This window comes from Gossypium arboreum, chromosome 1 (assembly GCF_025698485.1).
Source record: "Gossypium arboreum isolate Shixiya-1 chromosome 1, ASM2569848v2, whole genome shotgun sequence".
Classification (NCBI taxonomy): domain Eukaryota; kingdom Viridiplantae; phylum Streptophyta; class Magnoliopsida; order Malvales; family Malvaceae; genus Gossypium; species Gossypium arboreum.
In genome coordinates, this window is record NC_069070.1 from 28,526,736 (window position 1) to 28,537,543 (window position 10,808).

General features: G+C 32.7%; 1 long non-coding RNA gene across 1 annotated transcript; it reads left to right on the forward strand.

Annotated features, from left to right (window-relative positions):
* Positions 1-375: 375 nt before the first annotated feature.
* Positions 376-2,459, forward strand: LOC128290225 (uncharacterized). Its single transcript, XR_008279872.1, has 2 exons — positions 376-458; positions 2,188-2,459. It is a non-coding gene; the product is annotated as an uncharacterized LOC128290225 (long non-coding RNA).
* The last annotated feature ends 8,349 nt before the right edge of the window (positions 2,460-10,808 follow it).

A 10,808-nucleotide genomic window follows, 5' to 3' on the forward strand; every position in this document is an offset into this window, starting at 1 on the left:
AAGACATTTTTCATTCTCTTCACCCTTATCACAGTCATTCTCCGTTCCTCTCTGTCCGTCAGCCTCCACCTCTCCTCTCATCTCTATTCGTTGGCCTCACCTCCTCATCTCTGCCTTGTCATCTTTGTCGGTCGATCGTCTTCTTTACCAAGTCTGCATTTTAAAGAAACCCTAAAAATTTGGCTTTTCAGTCCTTTCAAGGTATTTCACTATATTCTTTTTTTTATTTTCTTTAGCTAAGTGGTCTCTGCAGTGTCCTATTTTGGTTACTTTTTAAATAAGCAGTTGGAATTTCCTTCATGGGGTTTAATGCTTGACTACACATTCTATTTCATCCACATGTTTTCTCATTGTTGCTTCTATTTGGCTATTTCCCTAAGAATTTTTGTTATTCAAAGTTCTTGTATTTGGTCCCTTGGAAATGATAGAGAAATTCATTACTTTCTCCATGGCCACATGTGAGTTTCTCTTTTTCTCTTTCTATGTGATTTTTCAGGTTAAGCTGACCAAGATTTTAATTGGGTTTTGGTTGTTTTTCAAGTTTGGATGCATAAAGATTTTTTTTTTTTTAGTTTTGCTCTTCTATGTCTTGGTTCTTGAATTAGCTCTTTTTTTTTGTAATCTCTTGAATTAGCTTTTGCGTGTAAGGGAAAGGGTATTTGGTATATTTGGTTTTTGTTTTGTTAAGAGGCTGGGATTTTTTGGAATTGGAATTTGTTACTTGAATTGTAAATATTGTTCTTGTTGGTTCCGAATATTGTCAAAATTCAAGACTGATTGCCATTTTGGGTTACTATGTAGCATATATATTGGAAATTATTTACTTTGCTCTTTGCTTAACAAGATTGTTCTTATAAAATATTTTTAATGCATTGTTTTCTAGATGAAACAGAGTTAAATTTGCTATTCTTTCTTAAAAATTTTAAAATTTATGATTTTTTGCTTTATAATTCTTGTATTATGAACAAGATAAAATGTACTATAAACTTTTTGTTGACAATTTTATTAAAACTTATGATCCATGTCTAAGTTTTATTTACTAGTCAGTTTCCAATTTTTTTTTTTCATTTTCCGTTTGTTTTAAACTTTAAATGTTAACTATTTATTTTACCGAAGAATATCAATCCGAATATTTTGTTGCTATGCAGAATGTTTGACACTATAAAAAGCTAGTTTGTTTACAATTTTTTGTTGTCTGAAGTCTGAACTTTTGGGGTAAATGTGAAGATTCTAATTTGTGTAAAGTTCCATGCCTCTTAGGGTGCCTTTAGCTCGCATGTATCTTGTGATGTATGCACTGTTGTAAGGCTTGAGTAAGCATTTTCCATCCTTTGCTAGCAATAGGAGTTTGTTTATACTATACTGTAATGAGAAAAAACCTATATATTTTTGCCTTTTTTACTTTGATTATAACATGCACACTCCATACAAGGAGAACCTGACATGTTTGATAGTTTCTGATTATGCCACCGTGTTAGACTAATAAGGCTACTAAGTAAAGTACATATCAACTTCTATGGCTTAGTACAAAAGTTCTAAACATTGGTTCATTGGCCTAAGTATACCTGTAGTATTACATGTCTAATGAAGTGCTATAAGGAACTTGTGGACTATTCTCTTGGCAAGTTGTTACAATCCCTTCTATAATCGAAATGAACGATGAATGGTTACATATTGATTTGTAAATCTTATGGCAAGCTTGCATCTTTTTTGTAATGCTCAAATATTTGTGTGGCATTATTTTGTGTAAATGGATCTGTTAAAGATACGTGACCCAAGATTTTGTTAAATAAAAGTACAAGTGGCAAGATAGTGATCTACTAGGGCGAAGGCCGCAGCCCATCGTAGATCCCCAATAAGCAAGATATTGGGCTGGGGTGGAGGCCCTCGTGGTACGGTACAAGTTGCACAATTGAAATCCGTATAAAAGTATGTTCTTCTATTTGATGTTCATTAGAATAAGGCGTTTTGACCTTACCGCATTACTTCTATTTGAATTTGATTAGAATATGATTTTACAAACCTATAAATAGACATAGTTGTCTCTCCTCTTGTATCATTCAAATTCAACATTGTGAATTTTCTTCTCCTCTGCCAGTGGTTTTTCCCCAAAAGGGTTTCCACGTAAAATCTGTGTGTCTATGTTTCCTTTCTTTTGTTGTCATTATTGACATTCTAATTTTACAGGATCATAATCAAGATCATAATGCAACTGTTGGGGTCATGGCTTCAGTTTTAGCTTTTGGAGCTCTTTGGATTAAAAAATTAAAAACTAGGAAGGAAATCGCTTCTCATCCTCGTGTGCATTGAGACTATGAAAGAGAAAATTATATTAATAATATTTTATATATAGGTGACTAGCATTATATTGATGTGATAAATATGAGACCAATTGTCTTTTTTAATTTGTGTGACATTCTTAGTAGGAATAATTTGTTATAATCAACTAAATCAATGAATATTAAGGAGCAAGTAGTTATATTTTTACGTATAATTTTTCATAATGTAAGGTTTCGAGTGATTGGATCTAGATATTATAGATCAATTGAGACAATTCACTGTTACTTTAGGTTTGTATTGAGAGCTATTTTGAAATTGTATAAACTAGTTATTAGATTACCTGATAAGTCAACTCCTAGTGAAATCAGAAACAGTCCAAGGTTTTATCCTTATTTTAAAGATTGTATTGGAGCATTAGATGCAACTCATGTTCGTGCATCCATTCCACTTAGCATTCAAGGAAGATTTCGTAGCCATAAAGTGAGGATGACACAAAATGTATTTGTTGCCATTACATTTGATTTGAAATTTTTCTATGTTCTAGCTGGTTGGGAAGGTAGTGCACATGATTCTCATATTTTAAATGATGAGCTTTCACGCCCAAGAGGATTAAGAATTCCAGAAGGTAAAACTTAACATTAAATATCAAATAGTTCAAGTAAGCTCATAATTTATTAGTAATAATTATGTTTTGTAAAATTGTAGGTAAATATTATCTTGCTGATGTTGGATATGGCATCCGAAATGGATATATTACCCTATACTGTGGTGTCCAATATCATTTAAAAGAGTTTAGTGATCAGGGGCCAGAAAATGCAAAGGAACTCTTTAATTTTCGTCATTCATCATTGTGAATCACTATTAAATGGGTTTTGGGGATTTTTAAGAAACGATTTCGTGTGTTAGATGTTGAACCATTTTGGAATTTTCAAACTCAAGTAGATATATTTTGGCTTGATGTATCATTCATAATCATATTATGAGAGTTGATCCTAATGATTTACTTAATCAAGGATTATATGAGGAGCTTGAGTTTGATTTGATAATACCAACTCTTACGAAGCAAGAAGAAAAAGAAGAAACAAGAGAGTGGTCTGTTAAGAGAGATGAAATTGCACAAACTATGTGGATTGATTATATGGCTAGAAAGATTATGTAGGTTTAGAGCTTAGGGTTGATGTTTCTATGTTATGTATATTTTATTATTAAAATTGTTATTCTTTTAATGTTTGTTCGATATTGATATTGAAATTAGTTTGTTGGATTTTGAACATATTATGTTTTAAACTTGTTAGATATTGAATTTATTATGTTTTAAGCTTGTTAGATATTGAAATGATTGACGATGACAATTATTAATGTAAAATGGGTAAGGACAATAAAGAATGGACAACCAAGCAATTCAGGTGGACAAAATCGATAGAACATTTTTTTTTTTTCAAAATTCTAGCTGAGGAGGCCTAGAAAGGAAATAAGCCTTCTTTCTAACACTTTCAAAGCAGTTTCTATTAATCGGGTTGTCGTAGCTATTTCTGAAATATTTCAAGTTCAGTGTGATGCTAAGCATGTGAAAAATCATCTGAGGACTGTAAAAAAAAATAGAAAATTATATGCGCAAATCGGGCCAAAAGTGGTTTTGGATGGGATGATAACATAAAAATGATCACATGTGATAAAGCGATATATGATGCAACTGTGATGGTAATATATGTATATATATGTCAAGTATATTTCAATTATTTTTTACTTGTTATTGTAATTGTGTATAATATCCAATAGGCACACGAGAAGTATGAATTATTTTTTAATAAAAGCATTGATCATTATGATGAAATGGCTTTGGTTGTTGGCAAAGATATGGCAATAGGGAGTTTTGTCAGAACATTTGCTGACATAGATTTGGATGATGGTAACCAAGATTTAGTGCCTGTAGACTGCAATAATGAGGAGGTTGAGGAGGTAAGAACAAAAGTGTCTTTATCTAGCACATCTAAACGTAAAAGAAAAAATGCTCAAGAAAGTGTCATTGATGAACAAATTAAATTTGTGGGTAAACAACTTGGTAAGATTGCTAATGTATTGGAAAAATTTACTGTGGATAAGACACCATATCTTTACGAAGAAGTATTATGGTCAAATTTTTCTTTATTATAAATTCTAAAAATATATTCTAAAAATAATTTGTGTATTTTATAATATTATAACAAAAATTTTATATTATTTAAATCTTAAAAATTTCTAAATTTATGGCTAAAAGTTTCTTGTAAAAAGTATTTTACATGTTATAAAAGTTTTAAAATATATTTATTTATAAAATTTATGACCAAGTATTGACATAACTTATTTATGCTTAATGCTATATATTATAAAAATAATATATTTATTCATAAAAAATGTTATAATTTTTATCACAATTTGTTTAAAAAAACGTTTTCAAAAGTTATTGCAAAAATTTATATTATTCATAAGAAGTGTTTTGAAAATTTTGGACAATTTATAAAACAAGTTTATAAAGATTATGTTTATATATTTATTTTACTTAATTTACTTATTATCAAAAGGGATATAACCTAGCATGTCTTTTTCAAGTTAAGTTTATATAAGTTTTATAATTAAAATTATAAACTATTTGAATAGTGAATCTAAATATTATAAGGTCGACACTAATTATCTAAATAGAAAAGGTTTTCTTGTACCATATCATAGGGTATAATGCTATGGTAGTCGGTACTATACTGACATCAATCGTACTGCTCGATATGTAGCGTTTCGGTCCTAAATCAGTACCAAGTAGTCTATGTTTAGTTCCAGTCAAATTTTCGATGCATTTTGGTCATTTTGATGTATTTCGGCCCATTTTTGTCAATACCAACTTGTACTGAAGTGTACCTATCTATACTGCTTGGTACAAAATTTTAGTATTTTAAACTAATTTTAAATTTTTATTTTAACCATTTTAATTTTTCAGAATTACATTTAAAATTAAAAGTTATAATTAATTATTCAACATAATTAATAATTTTAAAACTTATATTTAGATATAAATATATTTATATGGATATAATTGAAATATATTTGGTTGTATATATAATTTATTTTTAACCAAAATAACATATAATTTACGAAGAAAAATTAAAAATTAAACTATAAACATATATGAAAAATATTTAAATTTATATATAATTCATCGAGAAACTAAAAATTAAACTATAAATATGTATAAGAGAAATATATTTAAAAATATCGCTACACCTGAACCAGTACATTGAAACATGTTGGTACTAGTATGTACCTATAGCAAAATAAAAATGGTACATAAATAGGTACGGCACTGGATGATACCATTTGAAAGAATGGTGTCAGACGCCAACACAATAGATAGCTCACGAACTATTTAATTTGAGACATTCAAAGCTTTGAAATGTGATTGAGAAGACATTTGCTCTTCTAAAAAAATATTTTCCATATTAATAACATTGCCTTAATATAGCATAAAAAAAATAAGGTTGTATCGTTCTAGCATATTGCATATTTCATAACTTCAAATATAGGTAGAATTGTGATGATTCATACCTTATAGAGTACATAAAAGAATAAAATCTTGATAATCTTAATTATGCATATTCAAATTCAGATGATGGTGAACTCGATCAAGAACTAACAGATGATGATAAGGAGTATGTGTTAAATATTAAAGACGGAATAACCCAACATATATGCACTAGAACAATTAGATAAAATTGTATATGATGTTAATTTTTCTTGCCATTTTATTAGTAATCGTATCATCTACTATTTTTCTAGACTAACATAATACATATGATGGTTTGATTTTAATTTTTTACTTAGAAATTATTTTTATCATATTAACATTTTATAGTAATTAATATTTTTAAAATATAAATTATATAACTATGTAATTACAATTTATACTATTAAACATTATATAAAAGATTACGATTTAATTAGGTTCTGATCATATCTACTCTTTTTGATAAAAGGATAATGTACTTCAGCACACTCGAACCCACATCATCTTGTACAAGCAACAATTCCCATATCAATTGAGTTAAGACTCAATCGATAATACAAAACATTATTAATATAATAGATAGAATCAAATGAATCGGCAAGAGCCTATCCTATAAGCAATTTATCAAAAGAAAATAATTTAATTGGTTTAATTTTTCTTCTTCTGGTAAATGCAACCTTTTTTTATTGAAATGCTAAACGCAACGTTAATTTTTTTTAATAAAGTACCTGATGCATTTATTAAAAAATTGAAAAGATTAAACAATTCCTTAAAGCCTTTCAACTCGTCCAATTGTCACACAAGCAGAAGACTGAATGTGTAATACCCCAAAATTTTAAGAATTTAATGGTGAAAATCTATAGTAATTAGAATTTTGTATCTCTGATTTTGTGCTCTACTTTTGTGTTTAAGGTCTCGGGATTGAGTTGCATCGTAAAAGTTTTGTTGTTTTTGAAAACAACCCATAATCATGCGTTACCCGATTAAGTTCAATTCAGTGTGAAATTCTACCAAGAATGAGCCTACTGGTTTATTGGTTAAGCATCTATCTGTATTCTTTTAGGTCCTGTGTTCGAGTCCCGAAGGTTTCCAATAAGGAAAATATTTTTTGTCAAATGCTAGAAATCTTCTTCGAAGTTAGGAAATTAATTAACAATAGTTCCTTCTTCTTTATTTTTATTCTTTTCTTTCTTCTTTGCCATTTCTATCTTTTTTTCTTTCTTTCTTTTGTTTTAATTATTTTGTTAATCTGAGTAGTGGGGGAATACGGGATTAATGAAAATTCTATTGTTAGTAACTGGTCAGAAGGCTATCGGGTAAGTAACTATCAATGCGAGCGACTCCGCGATTTTTCTTTGCTTCGCAAATTACTTAGAATGGGGTATTTTTGTGAGTTACGAGAATCTCTTTGTAACACCCTGAATTTGGGCCTAGAAGTTTTGGGCCTTGAGCATGGGAGCGGTTGAAGGCAGCTTTTAATATTTTGTTGTGCATGTAAATTTTGTTAATGAAGGCTTATTTTAGTGGTTAAGTGTCTTGAGAAGTGTTGGAGAAGTCTTGGGTTCAAACACGGACTCTAGTAAAAATTTAAGGTAGATCAAACCACAGGTGTAGTAGGTAGGCCTTAAGAATATTGTTGGAGAAATTGTGACACAAAAAGGAGTGTGGTGTAGTGGCAAGGTGGCGCCACTTAGGGGACAAGGAAGTGACGCCATAGAGGAAGCAAGGGTCCAAGGTTCAAGTCTTGGCTCTTGCAATATATTTTGGTTTTCTTTTCAATAAATCTAGAAGCAAGTAGGTGCGCTTTAAAGTTTAATGTGTTGGATTTATGACACAAATGAGTTGGTGGCCTAGTGGTGATGGCGTGAGTTGGCATATAGGAGGACTTTGGTTGAATCCTTGGCATGCAAAGGTTGATTATTTTGCTATGTTGGGATGGCAAGAGTTGGTGTTGAATTTAAACTCGATGATGGAGGATCCCACATCGGTAAGCTAACATAGGAGTGGATCTGGTGGCTTTAAATAGAGAGAACTATGAGGAGAGCAAAGGTACCTTTCTTGGTGATCCCTTCGCGTTATGGCGAGCTCGTTTGGGTTGGGCATCGGCTAGAAGTGCTTGGGCGCGGATTAACTCCGTCTCCTATCGGTGTGTATTTATCACTACTCTTGTTGTTGGATTGCTACTTGGTGCGATGGGCGAAAGGGGCCATATGGGCCCAATGGGCCTCTGAGCCCAATTGGATAAGTTGTTTGATTGTGTAGTAAATATTGGACTAGGCTAGGTGAATCGAATATCTGTGGCTAGGTTTGGGCTAAAAGGGCCACACGGCGTGTGGGCCCATTTGGGCCGAGAATAGGCTTTAGGCCCATTCGTATTGTTATCCATGTTTAGAATACTTTAGTTTACCAATTCTTGAAATGCCCTCGACTTGTAAAATTACCAAAGTACTCCGATTCTGAATTACCGTTTTACCCTCAATTTACAGAATTACCAAAATACCCTTGGTTTATAAAATCACCAAAATACCCCTAGTTTGTAAAATTACTAAAATACCCTTTGTTTATAAAATTACCAAAATACCCATGGTTTGAAAAATTACTAAAATACCCCTGTAGGGTAAAATTCTTGAAATACCCTTGTGGGGTAAAATTACCATTTGCCCCTAGGGTGTTAAATGACTATTTTGCCCTTGTGGGCAAGTGATTGACTTGGACTGTGTGATATAGACAACTTTGGAGGAGCAGCGAGGCTTGGAGTATCGACTTGGATAAGCTTGAATCGTATTATTGGACCTGTGAAGGTAAGCAACTTATGGTCAATAAGGGTTCTTTGGTAGAATAAGGTAGGGTGGATTTTGAGTTTGTTAAGCATAACTTGTATGCTAAAATGGTGATGAATAATTGTAGGACATCGTAAGGGATCTCGATGGCGATCGTCATGAAGCAGTGTGTCTGAACACCCTTCTTTAGTTCAATTAAAAAAGCCGAAATGTGAAATTCCGGCATTTCATGGTCATGTGGGTATGTGAATGCTCTCAAGTCATAGAGTAATTGTTAGATCTGGCACCACAAGGTGGTAAGCACGTTAAGCGTGACGTTTTAGCGTATTTCGGAAAAAGGGCTCGATGGGCCAAAAGCGGGCCCAATGGGCTTACGGACCAATATGGGTAAGAGATGGGCAAATTAGCTGTTAGGTAGATGGTGGAATCAAATTGCATAAAACCGATAAAATTATGAATTAGCTTGTGCATGAGCGTAGATCACGAAATTACCCCTAAAGAGCAAAATTACCAAATTACCCTAAAGAGCAAAATTACCGATATACCTCTAGGGTTTTAAATTGGCTGAACGCTTGATTGATTACTACTATATTTTTCATGATATGCATTTATTAATATCTATTGCATGGGATTGGGGTATTAATGGAGGAAGTATGAAAGTGGTTCATCCACGTCTTGGAGGCTTTGCCTCAATGACCGAAATTAAGCTGCGTTGCTATAAGCTGTGGTGTGTAGAAATTTGGGTGGGTTGAGATATTCCCACATGGTGTGTAGGGTTGGTGCAGGCGGTGTAGCGGTTGGTGGGTTGAGTAGTCTCCCAGGATGGGCTTGCATTCATTATTCTTGTTGTTACTCATGCTCTTTGAAGCGGGCCTATGGGCCACTTTGTTATGTAAAAAGGGCTAAGGCCTTGCTCTTGTGATACGAAAAGGGCTTGACCTCTTGTGTATTGTTATCTGAATAGGGCTTAGGCCCAATGGGCTCGAGCTGAATTGGGCTTTGGATGGGTTTCAGATACACTGAGTTTTCCCAAACTCACCCCTTCCTCTTCCATACTTGCGGTGAGCCCTAGAATTGGTGGACTTGAGTGGGCGGGATTCAGAGTGGCCATGAAGATTAATTGCCGATTTTAAAGAAGTTTAGCCTTTAATTTGGGTTATTTTATTTTTTTATTTTTTTATTATGCTTAAAGTTGTAATAAGGCCGCTATTTTAATTACTTTTATTGTGGGGATTATTAAACTGGCTAGCACTAGGGTTCGTTTTATAAAATCTACTTGTTTTTAAAAGATCACGATGACACGCAAAGTTTCCATAAAGTAAATTTTTCCCAAGAAAAATAAATATTTTAAGCAAACGATTTGCAACCTTAATCATTTTCTTAAGTGGTCATAATCAAACGGTTTTCTCAAAATTATACGAGATGTTAGAGTGTGGCAATGGCGGTGTGCATGTCTAGGATTGGATCCAAGAGAGAGCTTGGTACTTAAGCGGTCCGACGGACTCACCTCCTCTTCTTCCCGGTTTTCTACCCAGTGCGACTTCCATTCACTTTAACTTACTTTTAAAAGTGTCTTTTACAACACCAACTCAGCTTTTCCAAACTAAGTGTTTTGAACGCATCAATGTGGCGCATCGATCCGGTCATAACATCCGTGCGGGTTTGGGGTGTTACATTTAGTGGTATCGAGCACTGGTTACAACAACTCGGTACGTGGATCGGGTCCGAAAATCTTTAAAAAAAGTTTTTCCTATAGGTTTTCAAAATGTTCAAATTTTTCTATTGAGCGAGGTTAAATCAATAGTTTTAAAAAAAAGTGTTTTCAAATGAAATCTTTTATTTTGGTAAACAAAAACATGGGTTTTATGGATGATAAAGAAGTGGCTGCTGAATCCTCGGCACCAAGTCGTAAGTATTTCATTCCTCATATTACTTTGTATTAAGATATTATTATAGATAGAACTGAGACCATATCATGACATTATAACTAGGGCAACCCTAAAAACTCTAGAATCTTGAGGCGTAGCTAGGCTATGATTACGTGAAAATAGAAACTTGAAAATACTATCTCGCATAAGACATGTGAATAAATAGTAAAATTTTTGAGATCTTTGTAGTTAATTGAGATGTGTCTTGGTAATGTAGAGTATTGATATGGATTTTGAGGGTAAGAAAAGTCCGCCAACTTGGTAGCGGTAACTCGAGCTTGGTATCGA